Below are 14,624 nucleotides of genomic sequence, written 5' to 3'. Positions count from 1 at the left end.
TATTTAAAAAATAAGAAGAAGAAAAGCTGGTTGCTGGTGGCTCACCTCTGAAATCCCAGCTACTCAGAAGGCTGAGATCTAAGGATCACATTTTGAAGCCAGTCCAGATAGGAATCTCCAATCAACCATCAGAAAACTAGAAGTGGCACTGTGGCTCAAAGTGCTAGAGCATTAACCTTGAATGAAAAAGTTCAGGGAGAGCACCCAAGCCTTGTGTTCTAGCCCCACGACCAACAAAAAATAAAAAAAATAAAAAAGTAAATAAGGATAAAAAATAAGAAAAGAGTCATTTTTTCTGAGCAAAGTAAAGTGAGATGAAATGATAGCAGACAAGATCAGAGAAAAAAAGGAACTGAAGACAGGTTTTATAGACATGAAAACCACTGGAAGAACAGCTCAAGGTAGGGGTGTGTTCTAAGTTATACTACAGATTAATCTGGCTACTTGTGCAGTTGTGGTGTTCTTCACTGAAACACTAAAGTAAAAAAAAAGCAAGGTTTAGAGAAAATATACAGAGTTCGAAGTGCTTTAGGGACATCTAATCTTTACTGGATAAATTCAATAGGGAATTGGATATGCAAACCCTGAAGAGAAATATATGAGTCAGAATATGTGGTTGTTGAAGTTATGGTTTGGATGAAGTCATTAGGCCTGGTGTTTATAGTCAAAATGAGCCAAGCGTTGTCTTGGTGACACCACAGTTTATTATACATTTGAAAAGCAAATAGAGGAAGGAGTCAGTTTTGCTCTTAGGGAATATATGCATTCCTAAAGCCACGGGATTAAAAGATTGGCCAAAATTATGCTTTTGAACTTCCCAATTGGGTGACCTTGGGCAAATAATTTATATCTGTGACTTAACTTTCATAATGGTCAGATAGGGGAAAAAGTTCTTGCTCATAGGGGTGTTGTGAGAATTTCATAGTAATGCAGTAAAGTTATCTAGAACAATGCTTGGTATATAGAATATAACAAATGCCACTATCACCACATCACCCCTCCTTGTCCTCCTGCCTCTGCCTCTTTCCTCCTCCTCCTCCTCCTCCTCTTCCTCCTCCTCCTCCTCTTCCTCCTCCTCCTCCTCCTCCTCCTCCTCCTCCTCCTCCTCCTCCTCCTCCTCCTCCTCCTCTTCTTCTTCTTCTTCTTTTTCTTCTTCGTCTTTTTCTTCTTCTTCTTCTTTCTTCTTCTTCTTCTTCTTCTTCTTCTTCTTCTTCTTCTTCTTCTTCTTCTTCTTCTTCTTCTTCTTCTTCTTCTTCTTCTTCTTCTGCTTCTGCTTCTGCTTCTTCCTCTTTCTTTCTTTCTTTCTTTCTTTCTTTCTTTCTTTCTTTCTTTTTCTTTCTTTCTTTCTTTCTTTCTTTTTCTTTCTTTCTTTCTTTCTTTCTTTCTTTCTTTCTTTCTTTCTTTCTTTCTTTCTTTCTTTCTTTCTTTCTTTCTTTCTTTCTTTCTTTCTTCTTCTTCTTTCTCCTTCTCCTTCTCTTCCTCCTCCTTGTTCTTTTTTTTTCAGTACCAGGATTTGAATTCAAGATCTCATATTTTCTTGGTTTGCTTGCCAGTCTGGCACTCTACCACTTGAACCAGACCTCAAGCCTCACTTTTTACTCAGTATTCTGAGGTCTGAGGTTGTAGTCTTATAGATATTTCTGTTTAGGCTGGTTCTGGATTTCAGCCTCTTGACTAGCTAATATTATAGGAGTAAGCCACAGAGACCATTCCACTACACTTAGTCTCAAAAAATGTAAAGTATATAATATAGTGTCTAGCTTTTAATCAATGTCCGTTTGATGGCAACTGATTTTTTAAATTTTTTATTGTAAAGATACTGTACAGAGGAATTATAGTTACATGAGTGATACAGACTGATCCGTTGTAACATGAGATGTACAAGACACTATGTTGAAAATGAACTTTGCAATTGGAAGTCGGGGGAGGGAGGATTTGGGAAGGTAGGGAGGGAAGTGATAGTAGGGGAAAAAGCGATAGTAAGGGATAAAATGGCACCGATTTTGTAAGTGACATAAACTGGATTGGCTGTATGAGTAAGGCTTCTTATAAAACAAGTAACATTGCTGAAATCTTTTTTATTTATTGTTCTTTCTATTGATACCAAATACCTAAATGTTAATGCAAGAGGCATAGGTAAGAGGATACATTTCCAAGCTGGACCTGGTTGAAAACTGAGACCCTGTCTGAAAAGTAATCTAAAGCAACAAGGGCTTGCCCAATATTTTGTCTGGTATTTAAAGACAGGCCTAAATTAAATGTTCAACAGCCTTTGCTTTAGGTTAAAATTTACTTTTAAAAATTTACTTTTCCTTTCTTCCTCCTTCTTTCTATCCTTTCCTCCCTCCTCTCCCTTTCTCCTTCCCTTCCTTCCTTGTTTTCTCCTTTCTTCTTTCCTTCATTCCTCCTTCCTTTTTGTTCTTTTCTTCTTTCCTTCTCTCCCTCCCTCCATCTCTTTTCTTCAGTCTTTCTCCTATTTGCCTTCCTCTTCCCTTGACATTCATGCAAAATGTGCTGAATCTATTTCCACTAAGTCATGAAAAGCGTTCAACTGGGATCCCTAGTTTCACTTCAGCTATAAGCTAGTGGCTTACTATGAAATTTCTGTGGAGGAAAAACAATGCCACCATGATTAGTTAGTGAGGTTTGCAAAGGAGGCACAGACTTGTATGAGGAATACAATAGCCATGAGACAGTGTGCTGGAACCACAGAACATAGGCTTTCAAGTCAAACTGATGTGATTCAACACTAGTTCTACCAAACATGAGCTGTGCATGTGGCTTTCATATGTTATTTAAAAAAACAATAAACAAACCTCTGCCTTAGGTTTTTTGTCTATGAATTAGATAGACTTTAAATATAAGCATGAAACTATGAGATATTCTCTTTCCACCTCTGTTCTTGAATCTAATACAAAAGAAAAATTCTAAGTAAAACTAAAACTTTCATTTTCAACAAAATTAGGAGACTAACATAATCTGAAAACCTATGAAATATGCAGTGAAAGATTGATGCCACCTATGCACAATGATATTTCAGAAAGCATCAGCAAAAAAAAAAAAAACTTCCTCAAAGCAAGAAGTAGACTCTGATGGACCTAAAATTTTGCCCTTGTGTACAAGAAGTGCTCAGGGACCAAGAGGGAAGACTCCAGATTTAATTGTGGAAGACTCCACAATTAAATGTGGTTCACACATTTAATTGTAGCTACTCAGGAGGCTGAGATCTAATGATGGCCAGCCCAGACAGGAAAATCCACTCTACAACTAACTACTCAAAACATGCTGAAAATGGTGCTGTAGCTCAAGAGGAAAAGCACTAGCTTTGAGCAAAAAAAGCTCAGGGACAGCACTCAAATCAGAAGGGATCTCAGAAAATTTAAAAATGCACTTGCTGAGGTGTAGGGTTCCTTCTGAAGCATGTAGCAATGGAAGTGGACACAGAAAGGAGCTGAGAGATTCCAGGCAGAGTTGGCTGTGCTCCTAGATGAAATGTGGTATAGAGAAAAAGTGGGGTGAAGAGCAAGTCATTCTTTTAGTTTTTTTATTGTCAAGGTGATGTCCAGAGGGGTTACAGTTACATAAGGTAATAAGCACATTTCTTGTCAAACTTGTTACCCCTTCCCTCATTTTCTCTTACTTTCCCTCTACCTCACCCTCCCTACCCCCAAGTTGTACAGATCATTTTGTCATCATATTGTCTTGTATATATCACTTTTCATTGGTTCTTTGTTCCACTTTTGGTGCAGATTCTTGTAGCACAGAAGCAGTTTTGAGACTTGGAAATTGAGGCCTGCTTCTCAAAGTATTCTTTCATAAATTGTTTGGCTAGGAAATATGAGTAATTAAAGAAGTTGCCATAGCCTAAGGGAGATGTAAGGAAATGGTAAAAATGAGAATGAACACAAAAAAGTCTGCCACTAAACAGATAAAGATGTTAGCCAAATATTTTGAAAGAAAAACCTAAATTACATTTCATGAAGAAAGATTGCATAAGACAAAAACTCAGCACAACATTAAAAAGTATAAGGCATTGCCACTGGTGGTTTATGACTTTAATCCTAGCTACTCATGAGTCTGAGATCTGAGGATTGTGTCTCAAAGCTAGCTGGGGCAAGAACATTCAATTAAAGTCTCCAATTAACCAATTAAATGCTGGAAGTAGATTTGTGGCTCAAGTAGTAAAACACTAGCTTTGAGCACCAAAGATCAGGGACAGCTCCCAGGCTCTAACTGACAAAAAAAAAAAAAAAAGGAATTGTAATTGTGAACTTATAGGGTTCTAATATCATAAGGAAAGTACTTTGTCAATTGAAATAAATAGAAAGAATCATAAAAATAAATTGACCTAATAGAAAACACAAAAAAGAAAACTAAGAAACAAACAGAACGGAAGAAAAATGCTAAAAGAATTATAGAGAAATGTTACAAATGATGCATACAGAAGACAGTATGATTCAGTATACTCAAGGAGAATTTTTAAGAAGAATGTAAAACTACAAAATAGAATTATTTTTATAAGATTCAATTTAAAAACTCTGTTGAGGGCTGGAAAGGTGGCTCAATGGCAGAGTGCTTGCCTTGCATGCATGAGGCCCTGGGTTGGATTCCTCAGCATAATATAAGCAGAAAAAGCCAGAAGGGGTGCTATGGCTCAAGACTTGAGCTGAAGAGCTGAGGGACAGTGCCCAGGCCCAGAGTTCAGGCCCCATGACTGGCAAAAAAATCCCCCCCCCACACACAAAAATTTCGTTGAAGTTAAAAAAAAAAAGTCTTGTCACTATGTTGAAAATGAACACAAACTTTGTTGAAGTTAAAAAAAGTCTTGTCACTATGTTGAAACTTCAAAACTTTGGGGGTGGGGAGGGAGGAGTTGGGAAGGTGGGAAGGGAAGGGATAGTAGGGGAAAAAAAAGGAGGAGTAACAATGCTCAATAGGAAATGTACTCATTTCCTTACTCATGTAACTGTAACCCTTCTGTACAGTATCTTTACAACAAAAATATTTTTTAAAAGATGAAAAAAGTCTTGCATGCATATATACAATTAATGGGCATATTACATAACTGGAAACATTTGTCCAGCATAGTCAACAAGGAGATATATTCTAATAAAGTCACTGTATTTCAAAGATAAAGAACGACTCTTTAAGGATACAATGGTTAAAAAAGAAAGTGTTGCTTTTAAAGGAAAAAAGTTTAACTTCAGATTTCTCTGGTTTAATATTGCACTTTTGAGGACTGTGCCACGATATCTGTAAAATAATACAAGGAAAGAAAGAATCAATGTAACTTAAAATATGAGGCTACAACAGATCAATGTGGAAAAGTCCAACACTGAGGAAATATTCCCAGGCACATTCCTTGAGGAACTAATGGAGAATAAATTTGAGCAAAAGAGAAGTAGAGGAAACGACTGCAAATGTCTCAATGAACCTGTCAGAAGAAAGTATGGAAACAGTAGACTATAAACACCACATACATTAACAATGTAGGAATTGTACAACCAGCAAACCACAGGATGAAGAGGAGGAAAATAAGATGGAAAGTAATGGAAGATTGCTGATTGCCTCTGGAGAAGCTAATTAACATTCAAAGTTTGCATTTCAAATAAAAGAAATGTAATGGTATTTAACAATAAAATAGTAGAATGAGTATAACCTAAAAAACCTCCCATGGAGGTTGTACATAACTGAAAGAAAAGAAGATGTGACTCAAATGGTGACTCAAGAGCAACAGTAGTGAAGTATAGATATGTTTAAAAGAAAGACTTAAGGCATTATATTTATCATTTTAAAGGGAACTTTTAGAATTAAAAGGCAAACTTTTCTAAAGCTCAAAAAGAAACTCATACAAAACCCAAGTTTTTTCAAAAGACAACAGAAGTGGTAGCCATAATCCAAACTTGAATAGATAAAATAAAATATGTTAGTAAATGTAAGTAGATTTAATTATAGATCCAAAGAAAAAAATTCTGGATCAGTTTATTGAATAATTCTGATACAATTCATTTTACCTAAAATGTGTCAAAATGGGTGAAGAAAAAAATCCTGTGTAAAATTGTGTGAGACAACTAGAAGCAAAAGTAATTTTGGAGGAAAGACGCTTAATCTGTTACCTGCAGGTATCAGAACACCAAAAATATCATAAGCTAGACATAAAAGGTCTTTTATCATTGGATAATGTACACGATCCTCCTAAAACATATGTTTTATGATAATCTCTTTGTGAAAAACATTGCATCAATATTCATAAAGACGATGTTGAAGGATCCTTCACATCCATCCCAGGGGACTATGTAGAGGCAGGCAAGCACAGGAGAAAGATTATTACAAGGTTTATTAGAGGAGCCATATTTCCCCCAAGAGGGAGCACATGGCACCTGTCCCTATCCAGGCAGCAGGAGGGTCTAGGGGCAGGAAATGAGAAAGATGGGAGCTCAGGTGGGTCTGGGTGGAGAGGGAGGGGCCAGCTGTATGGTAGGAACTCCAGGACTGGGAGGAGCTGAGGACCAAAGGTGGGCATAATGCTTACATTCCCCCCTTGTTGTTTAATAAAAATAGGCATACCAGGCTAGGGGGTATGGGTGGAGGTCATTTCTTCTGGAGCTACTTCCCGCTGTAAAGGGGCAAAGTAGTTAGGGGTCCCTGCTTTCTTGCTCAGCTGGGTACCATCCAAGAACTATCTGCTTGACAGTGGTTGGTAAAGGTCCTCTTTTTCCATGACAATAGTTATCTAAGATGCAAGACACAATGAATAAAAGGCAAAAATTGTTGTACGTACCCCAAGAGAGGAATATGCCATGGAGGGATTGATTCCCAGAAGGGACTATCAAAGACCTGAAATTGCCTTTTCTGTCTTGGATTGGAGATATAGCATGGTACCTGATTCTCAGCATCCTGGAGGAGGGGGAGTAAGACTTTTCCTGCTTTAGGGATCACAATAACCTGAGGAGGAGGTAGCAGAGATATTTAAAGGTACCAGGCCAATGGGTGTCATGGGTTTTGGCTACTTCCTGCTGGACTGGGGGCATTAAGGAATCCCTGGAGCTGGAGTCTTTAGGGTCCAGGTCTGTGCTGGGCAAGGCAGGGCAGTGTAAGTGATGGCTCTGGTTGCCTGTTGGAACAGGATGGCCTTGACTTCTTTCCAGGTGCTGTCCTGGGCAGGGGATGTTATCCTGTTGAAAGAGACTTTTGGAAAGATCAGGCAAAAAGCTGACCAGGTGACAAGGTCAGTTAACATGAATGACATAGGAGGACACACATTGGCCATGGGCTGGAAAGGTTCCTTATCAAGAATTGACCAACAAGTATTCTGCAATGACAGAACTCATTAGATGTGATGAGAATTTTAGCACAGATAGAGGCTCTCCTGGCCTACACTTGTTTCACTAGCATAACAACATAGCCAGCCTTTTCCAAGTCAGGCTGGGTAAGATTACAAATCTAATCTTACAGAAAGAATGTCACACAAGAGTCTCAGCTTTTGCAAATCCAAAGCAATCTTACACCAGGAACCAGCTGCATGTAATGGAGTCAAGCAGGACTCCAGTCTACTTTTACCATGGTGGTGGTAGTCAGGATGGTCTAGGCAGGAGTAAGGCTGTCTTCAAGGTTGGAAGACATGGACTGGATCTGGACTACATGTAAATTGGGTGGCACTGAACTACAAATCCAAACTGAACAAACTTCAGGAATCTCAGACAATTTAAGCCAAATAACTTGATTACAATGCCAGATAACAAGTTTACAGACACAGACATACACACATAGGCATGCACACACTCACACTGCATATTAAGTTTTATAGCACCCAAAAATAAATAACAGCCATAGACTCTTGGGATTCAAGCAGTAAGATGACATTATTTTGCCCAATATTTTAGAACCATGTAGTCAGTACTAGAATACACAACACCAAACAAAAAAGGCAAAACTCCAAACCTAAAATTTTTGACAATGTTTAGACAGCTTTGCTATCAAAGCACATCGGATGGTTGGGCCTCAGTTACCAAGGCCTGTGAAAAGAGGCAGCAACTTGTTAGCCAAGGCACCTTAGAATAAATGGGTGGAGGAGGAGTAAGCTTGGTGGAAGGGTAAGGGTCAGATGGGACCAAACCCTTCACCCACCATGTGGCCAAGATGGCGAATTTCTGAAAAAAAAAATCATGATGGTAAGAAAATCTGCAGACAAAGAAGCAGAAGAGAAGAGGCACCCTCTAACAGAGTATGGGTACTCTCAAGGAAAGAGAGAAAGATTGAACTGTAAGACAAGGAAAGTTGCCTTTCTAGAGGAGATGACTGGGAGGCAGAGGTGAAGGGCTTATCAAGACAGAGAACAGGCAAAGAAAACCCAAACAAATGGAAACTGACAATTTTCAAACCTAGCCTTTGACAGGGAACCTAGAAGGGGGTCCCTAGGACCCAGTCTTCATTGCATTCTTCAGGGCACAAGCCAGAAAGCTGTGGAAAAGAGAAAGGGAGAGATAGGGAAAGTTGGACATGATTGGCAGAGAGAGCAAAGAGAGCCTGAAAGTAAACAGACTTCTGGCCATTTACCATTTCAGTGGCAAAATTCTCTAAATCTGAGAATGGCATAAAAAATTAGGCATCCTGGCTTTCCAGGGAGCGCAGGAGGCATTTCAAAAGGGTTTCACGGTTTGGCAGTGACACACACAATGCCCCATTAAAAGCACAGGAAAGAAAAATTTGTGAGTGAAGGAGGGCTTATTGGATGGAAGTGGCATCCCAATTTACCACTGAGCCCACTAGGGAGGAGTGGCCAAGCAACCACAGTCAAACGTCCTCAGCTTCAGAGGTGACCGGCCTTTCAGTTAAAGGCCTAGCAGGTTCTCTGGCATGGTACTACATCTGGAGAGAGACTGAATGACAGAGAACCCTTAGAGAGTAGTTCAGTCACCAAAATGTTTAAGTGTGGAGGTGGATGCAGTGGCCAGCAATGGTTCACAGCATTTGTGAACCAGCAGACTGGTTCACAAAAAGGCTGTCAGAACTGGGGGTATTGCTCAGAGCAAAAAAAAGAAAAAAGGAAAAAAAACACAGAGAGGAATTCCACTTATCCTCACTTTAAACCCTTCCCGAGTTCATGGTACCATTTATGTTAGGTTTTTAAAGAGGCTGCTGAGTAAGAATGATACCATGCATGTGGTATTCAGGTAAGGGGTAGGTTTATTCATCATTTCGGATGGCACTAGGCCAGGTTGGCAAACCACACAGCTGGCAAAGAGAGCATCTGAACCCAGGCCATGCCTTATCTAGGGTGTGGGGGAGAGGGAGGTATGGCCAGGTAAAGGGAGGTGGGACCAGGTGGGAGAAAGGTGTGGCCATATTGAATCCAGATGTGACCTCAGCAAATTCCACCTCTTCCAGGTGTGCCAGGAACCTAGGTAACACAGGTACTGGGAGGAGACTTGGCTGCAAAGAGGGCAGAATCTGCTCATCATCCAGGAGCAGACCTTACAGCCAGAACTCTGCAATGACAAAACTCAAGAGATGGGAGGAGAGATTTAGCATAGATATAGTATAGCTTGGCTGCCTGGAAAACCTGATAACCAAAATTCACAAGAGGCCCTCCTGGCCTACACCTGTTTCAATAGCATAACAACATAAATGGCTTTTTCAGGTCAGGCTGGGCAAGGTTTACAGAGAGTGTCCCACAAGAGTCTTAGTTTGTGTAAAGCAGTCTTTCACCAAGAATCAGCTGCATGTGATGGAGTCAGGCAGGAGTCCAGTCTACCATGGTGGAGGTAGGTTGGCCAGGCAGGATCTGGGCTAGACTGCATCCCTCAGATGGATTGCCAAATCTCCTGCTGAGTTGCTTACAAATTTATACACAGACTGGTAAAAGACACTTGACTTTAGATGGACATAATGATATGCTGGTTTTACATCAGTATTTAAATCACAGCTAACTTAATTACATCCCAATTTTAATAAGCTTTATCTTATAAGAATTTACAACATATACATACCATCTGCCACCTACTAGAACCTTCTGGAGTTTGTCTTAATTTCTACCTTTTAAGACAATTCTCATTTTCCAAATACTTTCTTATCCAAAGGTGTTTCCTCAGTTCCCCTTTCCAAGGCCTTTTTTACTAGCTTTTTTTCTTTGTTTACATTTTCTTATCTCATTAGTGTTCTTTGTCACAGCTGGCTAGGAGCTGAGCTGGATCTCATTCCTTTCACTACTACCCTTAATAAAGATGTTTTGTTTTAACAAACAACTTCTTCAACACAAAATTCAGGAAATATCAGTACCAAGAAATAGAAGATGATATCTTTTTACACAGTTTTTATGTATTACAATGAGATTATGTTGAACATGTTCACACACACACACACACACACACACACACTTAAAAGTTTTAAGGCACACAGGTTTTTTTTAAAAAAATGAAAATTGGCCATAAGTTTTTTTGGAATTCCAGTGGCAAAGTGATATTGTTTTGCCCAGTATGATAAAAAACCACGTAGTCAATGTTGGAAAAGTAGGCAATACCAAACAAAATACAAGGCAAATTTTGACAAAAAGAATTTAACAGAATTCCCATGCTTAACCATTGATAACTTGAGCAAAACATCTTTAAATCAATTTTGGTGATGAGGCACAGTAGTATATGAATTGAATGTTTTAACACCTAGAAGAGTGAAGAGGAGAGAGGAGTAAAGTTGGTAGAAGAGTGAGGGTTGTAGAAAAAACCATCATGTGACCTTTGTCTCTTCCTAGGTGTCAGCTTCCTGGGCCTGTAGAGAGAATTGGGGGAGGAGGTGGCTGAACGGTTTTGTAAGGGAGAGAGGTAGCACTTTTAACCTGAAGACATTTAAAAGGAGGATGTGGCATAATGAAGAGACTGAAAAGTGAATGTTGTAATTGAGTGTAATGAGTAATTGTAGAGAGAGTGTTATTGGAAGAGGTGGGAGGGAGGGATTTCTCTTCTGCAGCCTCCTAGAAGAGAAATTAAGAATCCAGATTTTGAAGTGAGTGGACTCAGGAAAGAGAAAAAGACTACATTATTGTCTGAGTCCCAAAGAGAAAAAGGACTGGTTTGTTTTTATTATGGGATTTTGGAGTGGGATAGAGAGAGCAATAAAAGAGAGAGGCTGGCCTCAGTGTGTTTGCCAGCCAACTACTGTCAGTGACAGATTAAAGAGCCTGAGTAGAGGCCCATTCATTCAGGATCTGGAAGGGAAGAAGGTGTTATTAGCCATAGAAGGGGGCTGAGAAATGTGTAAGGGGTTTGTTTAGAGGGTGTTTAAGCAGGGCTGTTAGCTTGTACTTATGTCAGCTACACAGGCACAGGGACAGGGGTCAGCAGAAGGAGTTTGCTTGAAGCAGACAGTTTTAGCTTAGAGAATCTCAACCAACTGCAAAACAGCAAGAATATAGTTAGAAGAACAAGGAAGGAGAAAAGGATCTTTTGTGTTGACGGTCATCAAAGAAAAGAGAGAGGGAAGAGAGGGGGAGGAAAAGAAAAGGGGGGTGAGAGACAGATTGAGCTGCTACAAGATAAGGAGTTACTTTTCTAGAGGAGATGATTGGGAAGCTCATGGCAGAGAAGGACTTGGTGGACAGAACAGGACGAGCAGACGGGGGTCTCTGGAATGGCAGTCAGAGAAAGGCTTAAGTTTAGAGGACCTCAGACTCCTCCCTGTTTTGCTGGAGAATTGTTTAAATCAGTAAGAGTAAAACCTAAGGTTCCGAATTTAGGCCAGTGGTGGCCATGGTAGTGAGACCAGATTTTGGTAGACAAACAAGTCAGTTTTTTTGACTGTAAATCATTCAGCCAAGACTCTTAAGATTAGACCACAGGCCAGTCAATGGGGTGTCTCTGGGAGACAATTTGGGAAATTTGGTAGGACTCTGGAGCCTGTCCACTGCTCCAGGCATCTCTGGTGCTTTGGGAAGGCAGACGGACATATCCCAATAATTAGGAGAGGGCGTCCCCAAAAATCTTAACTAAAGGGTGTCATGGGGGCAGGAAGGGAGCGACTCCTGGAGTCTCTGGGGACCCCACTCCTGGAGTCCCTGTTGGGGCTTCTCTGCCACTGACCCAGACTGGTTACCTTGTCCTGAAGGCTTTTAGGTGGTGGGTGGAGTTAATCAAATGGGGAAGAGCCACCTGCCTGGAGATCAGAGTTCGCAGACAAGGTGAAGGAGAGAGAACAGGGAGACAGATAAGGCCTTTTTTGGGTTTATGCAGGGGACCAATAATACCTCAAGCCACATGTGGTGGCCGACCACTAGTCCTGCACTGCTTATGGAGGCAAAGGCCACGAGGTCTTTCAGGTGGCTGTTTAGCCCAACTTGAGCTCCTGAGGGCTCTGCACTCCGGATGGAGAAAGGCCTTGGAAGGAGGAGGAAGGGAGCAGAAAGGCTCAGCAGCCCACCAAGCCCCAGGTAGCCTTAATGTAAAGAAATTTGGTTGTGTCCTTTCCATAGTAAGTCATCTGCTTGCTGTGGAGCATCCTCAGCAGTGCAATTTGGCTCATGGGGGGGGGGGGGAGGAGACACCAATTAGAAATGTTGGCATGTTTTCTCCACGGAGCCCTTGGCCATGGTAAGCCCTAGAGGCGAGTTCTAGGCACTTTTGGTCAGATGGAGGTGGTGGGGAGAGGGCTCAGTTGGCCCGTGAAGGCCCAGGTGGGCTTACTATGGAAATAAAGAAATAAGAAACCCAGAAGTCTGGTCAATTGGTCACTTACTTGGGGTAGGACTTAATTAGCTGGTGTTGGATGGGCAGCAGGTAGAGCGCTTGCTCAGGAGAAAGTTCCCTTGGTGGCCCTCTGGCAACAGGAGTGTAGGACCTCAGGATAGGTCCCAAGACAGCTGGTCAGACCCCCATCCGAAGTGGAGGGGGGAGCAAATCCACTGGGGAAACCTATCCCTGTATGGACCACCAAAGAAAGCATCCTTCACATCCATCCCAGGGGACTGTGCAGAGGCAAGCAGGCACAGGAGAAAGATTATTACAAGGCTTATTAGAGGAGCCATATTTCCGCCAAGAGGGAGCACGTGGCACCAATACCTATCCAGGTAGCAGGAAGGTCTCCGGGCAGGAAGTGAGGTCAATGGGAGTTCAGGTGAGTCTGGGCGGAGAGAGCGAGGGGCAAACTGTATGGAAGGAACTCTAGGGTTGGGAGGAGCTCAGGTGTGAGTGGAGTTGAGGATCAAAGGTGGGCATAATGCTTTACTCATATAAGATAAAATGATAAGTAGATACTCAAGTAAGCCTGAAGAGATTTGTTTACCCATGACAGAATAAATGCATAAAAACAAAGATATAAATACAATGAAGTATAAGTAACCAGAATGTATTAAATTCTTCCCCCGAAACATCTTTTCAAGTGCTTAACAAGCATTGAAGTTGATCAGTTCTTAAGCTAATTAGGTTTCAAAAATGCAAAGTAAATGAGGTACAATTATGTGATCACATGCTATTAAGTTAGATTTTAATAACAAAATCAGAAAACCAAAAGAACTTCCTACTAGAAACCTAAAACTTTTAAAAGTCAAAAGGAATGCACAGAAATGGTTTCTAGAGAGCAACAGAAATGAAAATACCACATGTGAAAAATATCCATGGGAGGCCATTAAAGCAGTATTCAGGATATTTTCAGCTTAAATGATTTCACTGTCAAAGAAAGAACAACAAACAACTAAGCAATTGAGGACATAGAAAAAGGAAATAAATAAAAACAAAATAAAAAAAATATTATGAAGATAAACCCTGATTCTAACAAATTATATAGAAAAGAGGAAAATACAATAGAAAAAATAAATCCAAAGCTATATGTGTGTGTGGTTGTGTATGTCTGTGTGTCTGTGTGTGTCTGTGCATGCACTAGTCCTGGGGCTTGAACTCAGGTGCTATCCCTGAGTTTTTGTGCTCAAGGTTAGGACTGGTGGCTCTTGCCTATAATCCGAACAACTCAGGAGGCTGAGATCAGAGGATCACAGTTCAAAGCTAGCCTGGGCAGGAAAAATCCATGAGACTTTCAAATGAACTGCTCAGAAAAAGCCAGAAGTGGCACAGTAGGTCAAGTGGTTGAGCACTAGCATTGAGCACAAAGAAGCTCAGGGACAGCACCTAGGACCAGAGTTCAAACCCCAGGAGTTCAAACCCCAGGACCAGCAAGGAAAAAAGAAGTGTTGAAAGTGGAGCTGTGGCTGAAGTAGCAGAGTGCTAGCATTGAGCAAAAAGCTCATGGACATGGCCCAGGACCTGAATTAAAGACCTAGGCCTGGCACAAAAAAGAAAAAGAAACATTGTAAGATAGAGCAAAATACTGAAAATTAAAAAGATGAGATAAAGAACCACAGAAGTAGAAGAACAAAAGAATTATAACAAAAAGGATTATATGAAGATTTCTGAGTGTATTCACTTGAAATTTTAAAGAAAACTTACTTTTTAGGGAAGTTATAAATTTCTAAACTTGACACAAGATGTAGGCAAAAAGTAGAACAAATCAATTAATGTAAGGGAGATTAGGAAGTCAAAAAGACCCATGTGGCCAAGTACTTGTGGCTCTTGCCTGTATGTAGCTACTTAGAAGGCTGAGATCTGAGGATTGTATTTCAAAGCTAGCCCAGGTTGGAAAGTCTG

Source organism: Dipodomys merriami, unplaced genomic scaffold (genome assembly GCF_024711535.1).
Source record: "Dipodomys merriami isolate MVZ:Mamm:240054 unplaced genomic scaffold, mDipMer1.0.p SCAF_7, whole genome shotgun sequence".
Lineage (NCBI taxonomy): Eukaryota > Metazoa > Chordata > Mammalia > Rodentia > Heteromyidae > Dipodomys > Dipodomys merriami.
The sequence above is the reverse complement of the archived record's forward strand: the minus strand, read 5'-3'. Positions refer to the sequence as shown.